Consider the following 14,745-nt stretch of genomic DNA (forward strand, 5'->3'; position numbering starts at 1 on the left):
GTATGCAAAAGGAAAGAGGAAGGGTCCAATGCCAACAACTATAAGGGTATTACCTTGTTGGATGCACTTAGATTTATACCGGGATTCTGCCAAAAAAAGAATTATGAAACAGGCGGAAGATTACTCTATACTCTCAGTGTACCAGTTGGTATTAAGGAAAGGAATGAAAACCAGAGATAATATATAATTAAAACAACAACAGACAAATATTTAAAGAGAAAATGTGGAAGGTTATATATTTCAGCTATAGATCTCCAAAAAGCTTTCGACTGAGTGAGAAGGTGGGCTGTCGTTGCAGAGCTGGCTAGGGTATAGTTGCCAAAAAATAATCAGATCCATAGAAAAACTATACAAAGAGGTGATATGTACGATTAAAATAAAGAAAGACTTAACAGTAGGAGATTACTGCCTACTACATGGATACATAAATGACAATCACATGCTGCTCAAGAGCCTCCGTGCCTAAGGCGGCAGCGCGCCGGCCTCTCACCGCCGGGTTCCGCGGTTCAAATCCCGGTCAATCCCTGTGAGATTTGTGCTGAATAAAGCGGAGGCGCGACAGGTTTTTTCTCCGGGTACTCCGGTTTTCCCTGTCATATTCCCTTCCAGCAACACTCTCCAATATCATTTCATTTCATCTGTCCTTAATTAATCAATGCTCCAGAGGAGTGCGACGGGCTTCGGCAGCCGGCACAATTCTTATCCTCGCCGTTAGATGGGGCTTCATTCATTCCATTCCTGCCCCGGTCGAATGACGGGAAGTAGGTTGTGGATTTTCATTTCCATGCTGCTCAAAACTGAACTTGATATTTAGACTTTTTTTGTAAATTTTATATATTTATATACACTTCAGAAGCGCAATTTGACTTAGGCAGCTTAGGAATCTAAAGTAATGGATTATAAGGGGTGGTATTTAAGCTGTTACTGTTTGTTTTCATTTTAATCCAATTTTAATAATAATAATAATAATAATAATAATAATAATAATAATAATAATAATAATAATAATAATAATATTTTTTTTTTGCTATGGGCTTTACGTCGCACCGACACAGACAGGTCTTATGGCGACGATGGGAGAGGGAAGGCCTAGGAGTTGGAAGGAAGCGGCCGTGGCCTTAATTAAGGTACAGCCCCAGCATTTGCCTGGTGTGAAAATGGGAAACCACGGAAAACCATCTTCAGGGCTGCCGATAGTGGGATTCCAACCTACTATCTCCCGGATGCAAGCTCACAGCCGCGCGCCTCTACGCGCACGGCCAACTCGCCCGGTAATAATAATAATAATAATAATAATAATAATAATAATAATAATAATAATAATAATAATAATAATAATAATAATGTTATTTGCTTTACGTCCCACTAACTACTTTTACGGTTTTCGGAGACGCCGAGGTGCCGGAATTTAGTCCCGCAGGAGTTCTTTTACGTGCCAGTAAATCTACCGACAAGAGGCTGGCGTATTTGACCACCTTCAAATACCACCGGCTGATCCAGGATCGAACCTGCCAAGTTGAGGTCAGAAGGCCAGCACCTCAACCATCTGAGCCACTCAGCCCGGCGTTAATCTAATTTTATTTCCTTACTTCTTCTTCTTCTTTGAGTAATTCAGTCTGATGACTGGTTTGCCCCTACGGTGAGTCTTCTCAAACTGGGTCGATCCTGTGCAGTACGTTTTGCGTCTGCATAGCTCCTCCATCCTGAGTTCACAAGAAATGTCATAATGAATTTATATTTATTTGGTTATTTATGTATTTACTTAAATTTTAAAATTTTTACTAAAAGCTGTTGAAAGGGTAAAATTAACATAACTCATAACGAAGTAGTTGGCACCAATCAGTTCAATTTTAATGAACGGTCTCAACGGAAAATGGAGAGATTTTGGTGTAGTAATAAGGTCACGTCGGTACCATGCGATCATTAGAACCTTTTCAGTTTCATGCCTTCTCACGTGATAACCTTAAAGAACGAATTGGTTTTATGTTATGATACGTTGCGCATGTGTGTGTGTTGAGTGCTCAGGCTGCTTTGAGCCTCAACAGCTTTGCCATCAGCCGTCATAAGTGACCAAGGGTCACTAAAGAGCTGTACTAGGGAAATGAGGAGTGAGGTATTTTCCTGTTGCTTTCCTCACAGAGCCAGAAGTTGCTATTATATGTCAGTCTGTCAAGACCACTGGAATTCCCGCACCGACCGACTGTATGAGAAACATTCTACACTATTCATAACGTGACTGGCTGCATGAGGAATGGCATTACTAGCATCGCTCATTCCTCGGTTACTTTCACATTGACAAAGCCAAGGAAGGATGAGACTGAGACAGGTCAATGAAACCAAAAAATTGGTTCTAGCACACATCAAAAGAAACAGCGTTCTGTAAACACTAACTCTTTCCGGCAAAAGCATTATGATACGTTAGGAAGACAAATCTCGTTGCCTGCAATCATAAGTTTTGCGACAGGAGACGCCGCTAACAGTGTCACATCAGTAGCCAGTATCGGCACTCAGCATAGCCCTTTCACTCTTTTAATTCAGAGAAAATATCGCCAGTCATTTTAGCAGACGGCGCTTGGCTGGCAGTTCAGTTTAATCTGAAACGGTAAATATTGCAGTTATTTAGTACCTATGAGATTTATAGTTTAATTTTAATTAAAATGAGCGTCAGTTGGAAAATATTAAGCGGATCTCGATACCGAAAACTCGTGAAAGACAACGCAATAAAAAGAGAGGGAACTGTGTAAAAGTATTTAAAAAGAGATGTGCTATTTAAAAAAATAAACACAATCAGCTTGTTCCAGTTCGAGTCCAGATACATCTGAATATCATAATGTGGTGAACAGTACTGACAATTGTGGAGCTTGTGGTTAATCTCATCAGACATTTCTGACATTGGAACTGAAATTACGGATTGGAATAATTTACCAAGGGAAGAGTTCGGTAAATTCATAAGTTCTTTATAAATATTTTATACAAGGCAAGGCAAACAGATGGTAGGGAATCTGCCACCTTGGGACAGTCCCAAATGCATATGATTGATTGATTGATTGATTGATTGATTGATTGATTGATTGATTGATTGATTGATTGATTGATTGATTGATTGATTGATTGATTGATTGATTGATTGATTGATTGATTGATTGATTGATTGATTGATTGATTGATTGATTGATTGATTGATTGATTGATTGATTGATTGATTGATTGATTGATTGATTGATTGATTGATTGATTGATTGATTGATTGATTGATTGATTGATTGATTGATTGATTGATTGATTGATTGATTGATTGATTGATTGATTGATTGATTGATTGATTGATTGATTGATTGATTGATTGATTGATTGATTGATTGATTGATTGATTGATTGATTGATTGATTGATTGATTGATTGATTGATTGATTGATTGATTGATTGATTGATTGATTGAAACTACAATAATGACCCGGAAACAATAATTTCAGTTGACCCAAATGTATATAGAGTGAATGATGACAGTGACTCCAATTTTGACGATCGTGCTACTAAATTAATCCTTTCAAGCTCATATCGGCAAAGAAAGTCATTTTACACAAAATATAGACAGTGGTTGTGATTTTAGAACAAAATTTTTGCAATTAATATACTGACTTTCCTAGGTCGTTAAATAAATTTCCTTTTTTCAGAACCCTAATGAATGGCGCAAAACAACAAAGACAATGTTTACTATACTCTTGAAGCAATGGTAGCGTATTTTGTGTCCCACGTTTATTGTATGAAGGGACATCGCAGTTTGCAAACCGGCTGTGAAAACGACCAGTCCGTAAATTTTATCTGAACATAGGAATTGTGTGTTAACTTCAAAACTAGAGGGCAAATGACGGGTAGAATAGATGATAAACTAACATTTCAGTTTGAAACAGAAGTCAAATAATGGAGGGACATGTTGCCAAAAACTTCCCATACAAGGCCTATCTTTCAAGAGGTCATAACTAAGTCTCATCACATACTGGAAATTTCTAGAAGGCTCTGGAACTAATAGCAGAATACGATCTTCTTCTAGCTAAACATGTAACGGTAGGCGTGTAAGTAAATATACAGACAACTGGTAGTGTTTATTCTAAGAGTTTATGACTGTCTAATAATTCCTCATACAACTACACAGGCACATAATTACACTAGTTTCCGCTCTCTTTCTCTCTCTCTCTGCTCTCACTGTTCAGTCACAGTGGTTACTCGCTCTCTTGCTTACAAACATAAACAGTCACATTACACACTGTTCTACAAAATCGCATTTACATTCGCTGTTTACTAATCACCATCACACAGTTCACAGCTTGGGAGAACACAGTATTAAAATTCTTTAGTACAGTGTGAGTAATGCCATTCCTTACGCAGACAGTCCGTGCTATGAATGGTGTGAAAATGTCGCTCATAGGGTCAGTTGGTGCACGCATTTCAGTGGGCTTGGCAGACTGATGTGCAATAGGAACTTCTGGCTCAGTGAGGAAAGCAACGGGAAGCTACATCACTCCTCATTTCCCTAGTACGCTTCTTCAGTGACCTAGGCCATCTATGACAGCTAAGGGTGAACCTGTTGAGGATCCAACCAGCCTTCGGGCTGAATACCCAACATACACATACAGTACAGTGTGCGTACACTCATGGCGGTCTTCTTTGACTGTTCTTCGTCCCCGAGATGTTCTGTTTCACACATACTCACCATCAGTTTACGCACACAGTACTCAGTCTTCACTGTCCACTGATTGATCCGGTGTTCAACTGAACCGTCTCGATCACTGGAAAAAACTGAACCACTGAAACTCGTCCGGCCTTCTTTAAATAGGGAGGTTGGCCCTTCTAGATATTTCGTTAGAATAGACGTCCCTGGTATCTTCTGGAATCCGAAAGCTCTGAGTTTACCTTCTATGCCCTTCTCACCCCGTCATGGAGGCCTGCAGTGATATCACAGAACGTCGTCAGAGGCTGCTGACCTTGCGTTCTTCACTCGAAACTGACTGATTGCTGCAGTTGCGAGAGAAAGGACCCCTAACTCGGTGACGTCATTAGCAGCTGCAGTCAGGCTATCTTGCTCCTCCCAAACGCTTACAAAGAAAAGGCGGACGGAGTCACGATAAATACATTTATGGAAACCAAGGAAAAGTAAGTTCATCATATCCTTCCTTTGAAACGTGTTAAGAGTTCATATTAATTCCGGTAGAAATTGTGCTTGAAGTATTTAAAGAATAAGCGAAGGGCATTAGACATTTTGCCACCGTATTAGACTCCACCCCCGATAATACACATGAAGATCAACTGGCTTTTGTTTTATAAATCACAAAGCTCATGCACTAATAAATTCTTTAAATAAACATTATCTGGACATTCAATTAAGCAGGTGTCAACTATCTGACAATTCAAGCCATCCTGTATGTCGTACACTGTCCGTAGACTCACAGCAGACTTTGTTTACTGTCTCTTGCCAGCAACTCTCACATTGCACCCATGATATAGCCGTTCACTTAGAGCAGCTGGACACAAGAGATTCAAATCCTCCGCGACAGACGGAACAGAACGAACATTCACTTCACGCACAGAACAGCACTCATTGCACTCATACCTCAACTCCAACTGAACTACTCAAGCTCGTCGGGCTCGCTTTAAATAGGGAGGCCTGCCCTTCCAGATACTTCGCGAAAGGAGATGTCTCCAGAGCCCTCTGAATAATCTGAATCCATCTTCTGGTCCTTTCTCCCACCGTCTGAAGTTAACGGTGTGATGACAGAGAGGGTTGACCTTGCCGCCTGGCTTGTTTTTTATTGACTCGCTGTGGGACGAGTGACAGAGCCCCAATTCAGTGACATCACTCGTGACCGGAGCCAGACGAACTTGCTCTCCCAATGCCTTACCGATACAATAAAATCGGGGGTGCCGTCAAAAACCATGAAAACAAGATATTTTAAGAAGTTATATCAAAATAATAAATTCGCGATAACGAAAATAGAAAAACGAAAGATAAGTGCATGAAGACACAAAAGAAAAGGTTGCATGACAATTAAAAATTACTTATTACTACTGTAGCATAATACTTAGGGTCTGTCTGCACGGTGCGATAAAGGCGTGCTTGGTTTACCCTTAAGGACGTGGGTTAGAATAGCCGTGAGGGAGTTGAAAAATTTTAACTATACTATTTTAAGTTTACAAGATGCACAAAGTCCTGATGTTCACACAGCCTACACTAACCATGAGTACCTAGTTAATTCCTGGGGGTAAAGGTGGCTAACTACTCTTCCCGACCAAATACTGACGATTCGGGTAGTGGAAGCCTTTGCTTTCAACTCTTCTCATGGCCTTCGTAGCGTGTAATGAGAAGACTTGACTTTAAAATTACAATCAAACTCATAGGAATTCTTACGATTAAAATAGCTATAATTTGTCCTTACAAGTAGTGTAATATAATCACAGTGCAGTTACTCAGGAATTTACTCAAACGGCTTTTTTAAATATTGAAGGCTTTTTAAGTAAAATAGGTAATATAGAGGTGATAAATGTGTTGGAAAAGTCTGAAATTTTGTGGCACTCATGGAGACTTGGATAGAAATAGGAAACGAGGTAACTCGCGGGGTTTGCAGTTATGTACAAGTCAAAAAACAAACAGCGTAATAAGGGGCGAACGCCAGGGGGAATAGTGGTGTTAATTAAAGAAGAGATCATCGAATTAGTAGAGGATATTGAGAACGAGTTGGATAAGTGATTTGGTCAAGATATAACATAGGGATGGAGAAGGGAAGGGATGATAAGGTATGTGTGGCTTGTGCTTACTGTCACCCCAAGGGATCTCCATATGCTAATGATAAGTTTTTGAGGAGTTACCATAAGAAACCAGTATTATTAGTGGAAAATTTGAATAAGACGGAATATTATTACTTGGTGATTGGAATGCCAGAATAGGTGAACAATGTCCAATGTTTAGTAAAGAAGATAAGACGGGCTTAAGGGTAGAAAGAAGGAGAAAAGATAAGGAAAGAAATAGCTATGGGGAAAGCTCCTCGAATGTTGTGAGGCAGGAAAATTTTACATTTTAAATGGTTTTTGGGACGGGGATCTAGAAGGTAAACTGACATATATTATAGCACAGGGGAAAGTGTTATTCACTTAGCAATGTGTTCGGAAGATATGTTAGCGAAAACCAAACGGATAGAGATTGAAGATTGGGTGGAATCGCAACATGTGCCGGTAGGGGTGAGGATAGAAAGAAGTGTAGGGGTAGGGAGGGAGGGAGACAAAAAGAGGATTTTAGAGAAGGGTAAGAGCTATATTAAATACTAGCAAATGTACCCGTTCAACTCTATGGTATTCTACGTTGTATTCGAATATCGAAGTAAATACTGTACAGTAAATAAGATTGTTTTAAAATGGCATGTCCCTTAGCGTTATCCGAGAAACAGCATAAGGAGGTTCCCAATACGGTGTTTCCAATGTAAAGTGCTTGTTACGGATTTGTGATGATAACGGCAGGCACACTTGCCTACTGCCTTTCACAATCGAGTTGGGAAGTTTTCATTATAATTGCAGGCCCCATCACCTACTGCGCAGTCACAATCGCTTTGGGAGTTTTCGTTACAATGGCAGGCCCCCTTTCCTACTTCCAGACAGATTACAGTTTTCATTAGAATGTTTGGCAACTTCCCTACTACCAGTCGAAATTGAGTTGTGCAGTTATAATTATAATGACAGGCCCCTTTTCCTACAGCCATCCAGCTTACTACCAGTCACACCAATTTGGTGAGTTTCCATCAAAATAGCAGGCCAGTATGCCTAATGCCAGTCACATTCTAGATGAGGACATTTGTTCATAATTGCGGGTACCCTTGCCTACAGCCAAACACAATCGGGTAGGGGACTTTTAAACAACAATGCATGCCCCCTTGCCTTCCGCAAGTCAAATCGAGAAGTGAATTATTAACTACAATGGTAGGCCTTTCTTTCTAATGCCAGTTACACAGGTGTTGGAGTAGGACCCATTCCTACTGCCAGTCAAAGTCGGTGTGGGGAGTACTGATTACAATAGCAGACACCCTTTCTCGACCGCTACAAGACGACATCAGTGAATATATATAGATCGACATACGAAAGTATATGCATACTTAAAATATTTCAGACCTTTATTTACAGATTGACTGTTGCAAAACGGTACGTCATATCGACAAAGGATTGTACCATAAGACGTCACATTTAGCGGCCTAAATGGCTGGTCGTATGATATCTGATCTATTCATGGGTCATATTGAGTTAGAAACGTTGAATAGGGTAAAATTTTTGTAAGATTATCTCACATTGCATTACTTTTCAGATAATTATGTGACAGCTACATACATAGCATTTGACTCACATATGGCTACTGGGAGGGCCAATTTTCGTGTAGGGTTTGATGATTCTATCTTTCTTATGAGTGATTTAAAGTATGAATTATGCATGTTAAAAGTCCAAATTTAACGTAGAGAAATAGAAAAAATCAAAAAAAGGGATACAGATACAACAAAAAGTTATAAGACCAAGATTGTAGATCACTCCAAATTGAATGGATATTGTGCTTTCCCTTACGTGATAGGACTTCGCGAAGATCTGCACCATCATTAAAATTGCCTCCATATTTCGATATTCTTCGGGGAAAAAAGTGAAAAATTTAAAGCTCTTGGAAATGTTCTGTCCGTTACAGCCTAAAACGTATAATTTTGCCAAAATTCTGTTTTCTTGTTCGTCTGGCAAATTATGCCGCAATGTGGATTTTGGGCGAGGAGGGTTGAAATTAGGACTTTGAGGAAACTAAACCAAAAAGTATGCATATGTTGTTATTATTACCCCTTAAACGCGTAGCTGTGCGAACATTTCGCCAAAATAATCAATGTACAGGCACACAGTCGTTAAGTTTTCACTTATATAGATAGACTGCTCCACGTACAACACCTTTTGGTCTATGTCTGCTGGACTTACCCTGCAAAACCGACCATTCATGATATCTCCCTTATTAATCTTTCTGTCGAAAAAATACACATGTAAAAGTTTTAGAAAGGGATGTCCAACAAATTTGGTCGATCTCCAGTCAGGTTGGTCATGTACTGTATATATTGTGGAAGAGTAAATTCACCATTTCGGTTCCCTATAAACCGCCAGTCCATTCCAGAAACAGGAAATGTTATTGACCTTTAAAATCTACCTTTGGAAAGGTGGATGCTAAATATAAAGTTTGGTTCAAATATCTTCAATAGTTTTCAAGTTGTAAGAAATACGCTCAACACGCGTCCGTTCTTAAGTTAAATCCGGTTAATGATATCTCCCTTATAAATCCTCTTACCGAAATGATGCACATAAGGAAAAAGGTTTAAAAATTAATTTCCATTAAGGCAGATAGATTTCTATTAAGTTTGGTTGAGTATATTTTGTGGGAGTGCAAAATCGCGGTTTTGGTTTCGTATAAACCCCCCAGTCATTTCATGGATTTAGAAACAATATTTGCCCTGAAACCCACCCCAGGACAGGTGGATTCTAAATGTGAATTTTGGTGGAAATATATCCAGTAGTTTCCAAGTTATAGACAAACAGACAAACAGAAAAACAGACACCAAAGCTAAAAATATGCAGATGGTCATTATTACACCTGAAACGGACAACTGGACAGAAATGTCGCCAAAATATTCAATGTACAGACACACTCTAGAAGTGCAGAACTTTATTTCGAGAGTTACTGCTTTGAAACTCTGTGACATATCTGCAAACGGACCTCACCATCAGACGCCTCTTTCAGTGTTCTACATGGTTGGTCCCATGACATCTTCTCGTATCTCCTATATTTATGGGTTAGATTGAGTTAGAATCATTGGGTGTGAAATTTTGTACAGTTTTCACATACTACTTTATATGTGTGATACTCATGTGACAGATAGAATCATAAAATTTGGCTATCACATTGCCACAGGTCATGCCAATGTGCGTGCCGAATGTCATTCCTATGAATGTGCCAAATTAATGTTAACATATACGTGTGAAAGTACAAAATTAACTTGAAATCGAGAAATACAGCTCTATTTAACGTATAAGGAATAGAAATAAATAAAAAGTAATAGGACCAAAGTTGTAGATCTCTCCAAAATTAAAGGCGATTGTGCTTTCTGATTTGTGATAAGACTTACAGATTAGCCACCAATTATCCCGAAACGAAGGTGCACCGTCGTTAAAATTGCATCCATATTTCGATATTTTCCGGGGCCGAAAGTTATACATATGCATAGCTTAGAATATTTCCTCAAAGGAAAGAGTGTCAAGCTTTCGGGATTAGCACTCGCATACATACGGTGTAATTAAGGAAGAAAATATTTCAGTAAAGAAAGTTGAAATTAATAGAAAATGAATTAAAAGTGAGGACAGCCGGATGACGACAAATATGTAAATACCAAGTGAATGTATTGGAAAGTCAAATGCCCCTCAATAAATTATGCTGGTGTGAGTTATGGATATAAGAAGGAGGTAACAGATGAGAAATTTAGGCGCAGGCATTCATAGGTCAATAGATAAGATGACTAATGGTGTTATTACTTAAGCTATTCGAGGACGGTTATAAACTCCAACGATATTCCGCCAATATCCCGCAGAATGGCCGATTGACGCCCTCTCTTGCCTTCTACCCAAGGAACAACCATGAATTTAAAGGTATGATGAGGAAAATGACAATACGTTACTTCCCTGCTGGCAAGCAGTCAGAGATGTTGTCATGGTAATCTGTAGGTTCGTTGTCGGTCTGTCGGTCACACACGCAGACCAAGATACCCGCATAAAATAGTAAATTTCTCCGTCATTTGAATAGTAAGGTAAATTATGAACATAACGAAAGTTGTTTATAATGAAGAGGCGTTTCACATACGGTCCACGGAGTTTACAGGAAATCAATAGTATAAGAGAAAATGGAGGAAAACCGTTCTGGTTTTCCTATAAACCCCCCGTCTAATCAAAGATTTTAAAATGAAATGCATATATAAACCTTCCTCGGGGTGAGTATACTCCAAGTATGAAGTTTGTTTGAAATCTATCCAGCCGTTTTGCCGTGATGGTGGAACAGACACGAAAAGTAAAAACCACCGATTCGGTGTTGAGTTGACCTAAAACGGATAAATATCTGAAAAATTGGCTAAACAAACGAAATTAAGACAGCGGACCCCCTACAACTTTATTTATAAGATAAATGGTCGGAGAATACAAAACGTTAACCAGATAAACTTATGGGAAAAGAGCTACAGTTAATCAGATGTGTATGGGAAGTAATTTTTAAAGAAAATAATATTGATAGAGCCTTGGTCCTAATTAAATATCCAATAAGGATGGTCGCACGGATAGACCAAGAAAAGAGAAGAAGAATGAGAGGGGGAGGATGGTATAGTAAGGAATGCGAGGTATTAAGGAGTTCCGTGACGAAGGCTATAAAATAATGTACAGTAAGTGGAGGAAATGAAGAAAGAGAAACTTTCTGTACACTAAGGAGGAAGTACAAAAGTAAAATTGTCGAGTGGAAGAAGCTAGGGACAATAGAACAAACGGAGTTAATAGTTAAACCAAGCGGAGAGACTCTAGGAAGGAATAAGCAAAATTAATAAAGGAGGAAAAAGGTATTACAAAGCAAGGATTGATTATTACCAGTGGGTGATATCTTCAGTGGTTTATTAGGTGATAATGACAAATGGGATTTTGGGGATGGGATAAGGGGTGCATGGAGAAATAAGGAAGTTAGTATAGATGAACTCGATAAAGATATCTCAATAGAGGAAGTACAGAATGTGATAGGTAAATCTAGGGTTAGATCGGTTGGGGGAAGGAATTATATAAAAAAGCTATTTTGGAAAGAAATAAGCAATTACAGACAGACGGAGAGGTAATGGTAAAATTATTTAACAGGATCCACATTAGTGGTAAAATACCTAAAGGGTGGAAATGCGGGATTATTTTCCCAATTTACAAAAAGAAAGGGAACAAAAACCTGCCGTGTAACTACCGAGCAATAAGGCTACTAGACTCGTTTAATAAGATACACACAAGGGTTTTATCAAATAGGTTAAGGGTTTGTGCGGAAGAGTATTCAATAATTTCCATGTTTCAGGATGGATTTCGAAATGTAAGGAGGAAAACAGATAATATTATGACAGTAAAGATGATAATAGAAAAATACTTAAGTAGGGAAAGAGACTGTGTGTACCTAGCGGCCATAGATTTTGAAAAAGCATTTGACATGGTGAGTAGAAAAGCGCTGATAGAAAAATTAAGTAGGTTGGGAGACTCAAGGAAGATAATACCGGCGATTGAGACGATATACCAAAATGTATATTGTTGTATTAAGCTAGAAGAGAATTTAATTAGTAGGCCGTTAGATTGCAAAATGGGTTAAAACAAGGTTGCAAACTTTCGCTGTTGTTCTCTTTTCTATCCATTAATGCCATTCTGGAAGGGCACGGAGGAGCAAAATGGGCAGTGCCGATAGTGCACAATATAGAGGTCCCAGGATTGATATTCGCAGACGATGTCATTCTAATGGATTTAACAGGAGGGGGATTACAAAGAAGATTGAAGGAGTTGTCGGAGTGCGCAAGGAAATGGGCACTAAAATTTAACAGTAATAAATCGGAGGTTCCAATTATACGTGAGAATAGGAGGAGGAAAAATGAAGGGTATTGGTTGATACAAGGAGAGAGCATAGAAGAAATAGATAAGTTATATTATGTAGGAGTGCGGTTAAATAGAAGAGAAGGATGTGAAGATCATATTAAGAGAGTAAAGTGGAGAGGGTTAGCAGCACTGTCTATGGTTAAAATCTTAGTGACAAAATTCCCGGGGATAAATTATAAGTTATTGAGATTAGTGTTAAATACGTTAATGCTAAGTAGAGTATTATATGGGGCAGAATTATGTGGACTAGATAAAAGGGATATCTTCAATCTTATTATTATGCGGAAAATATATAGAGGTAGAATGCGTTAGAAGGGTACTGAACTACTGAATGCGACTGAAACGAGGGGTGGGTGGCTTAGTACTACAGGAAGCTTACAAACAGCAAGTGAAAGGTATGTACGCCGAGAGTTGGATGTCTAAACTTAAAACATATGTTGAGAGTGTGGGAATGGGTTAAATTTCGTTTGAGATATGGAAGAGTAAAGGAAGTAGTAGCTAGAGAGCTCTGACAGCAAGAATCAAGGATATGCAAATGCAAAAACTGATAGAAGAAGGCAGGAACAGAGCTTCGCTTAGTTAATTTTATAAGGTGTTCCAAGTCTCCAAGATAAAAATAAGGTATGGGGATAGAAGGCGGAAAGTGGGTTTAATATTGTGGCTCTTGGGGTTATATAAAAAATAAGGGTTGGATTATGAGGAAAGAAAACTCACAATGTATTTTGGGCGAGAACAAGACAGATGACCTACATTTAGTAGGTGATTGCATTGAAATAGAGTAGTTAAGGATAAAATTTCTATATGCCAAGCAGCAAGAGATGTTCAGATGAAGTGACGAACAAAAACTTCTTCCGTGGTTCTCGAAAGAGTGGAACAACAAGGGGGACGTGAATAAGTTCATAAGCGCAGTGAAATAATTAAGTTCAACGAAAGTGAGATTAGCATCTTTTGTAGATGCAAGAACTGATTATGTAAGTGCTCAGGTGGTCCAGAATCAAAACAGCAATACTGACAATTTAAGGAAAGCGGGAAGAAAGACAGTGCACTTTGATAGTGTCGGCTTATAGTGATACATCGTAATACCAGACAAGCTCACTCATTCAGATAAGAGTTACACCAGGTGTGAGCTTGCAACAATTAGTTAGGTAGCCTTATTTTTCTCTACTTTTATTACGTAACCTAAGTGACAGGTTTCTTAACAGTTTCTTTACTTCGGATCATTTGCCAAGTTGCCGTTTGCCGTAATTTAATAGTTTCATTTATTTTGTGCTGAGGACCAAGTTTGCGGTTCCTCTTTTCATAATTATATACTTAACCTGGTTTTGATTTTGTTCATTCCTTATAATTTAGAGTCTAAAATGTTAGGATAACTCTGTAAAGAATCATTGAATGGATATGATAAAAATTATAAAAATGAATTTACTCAAAATTTAAAACATGTAACATAATCTATTCCAATACAAATCCAACGCATTAATGGCAACAAAATCGCATATAACCCTCTGAAAAATTTTAAGCATCCTACATTTTTGAAGAAATTCCCCAATTCGCAAACATATATTTACCATAATCTGTTTTCTGCAGTGAATATTTTACTTTACGTGAATGATCGGTTCTCCTTGTCAACCCAACCGTTCCTAGTGAACTGGCCAGTTCACTCCGAGGTACCACATAACCGTAACTTACTCAATTTCTATTAGCCCCCAGTGTCTCCCTCCCAAGTGCCTCTATCATTCGTGTCACACCACTGCTAGGATCGAAATCATTTATCATAAAGCATGCATGCAGCCTTTGATGTATTGAATTATAACCATGTTTGGTATTGTGGAATGTTGTTTCATCTAGAGGAATTAACAATGAACTACACGACCAAAATTTCCGACTCATGCCGGAATGGAATTCAGTGGACAAAGGAAAATGGTATGACAGTAAACGGGGTGAAAATTCAGGTTGTCAGTTCCACCAAACAGAGTCCTCTGAGTTTTAATTACAGTGTTGAAATGAAATAGGTATGGCTTTAGTGCCGGGAGTGTCCGAAGACAAGTTCGG

Source organism: Anabrus simplex, chromosome 3 (assembly GCF_040414725.1).
Source record: "Anabrus simplex isolate iqAnaSimp1 chromosome 3, ASM4041472v1, whole genome shotgun sequence".
NCBI classification, from domain to species: domain Eukaryota; kingdom Metazoa; phylum Arthropoda; class Insecta; order Orthoptera; family Tettigoniidae; genus Anabrus; species Anabrus simplex.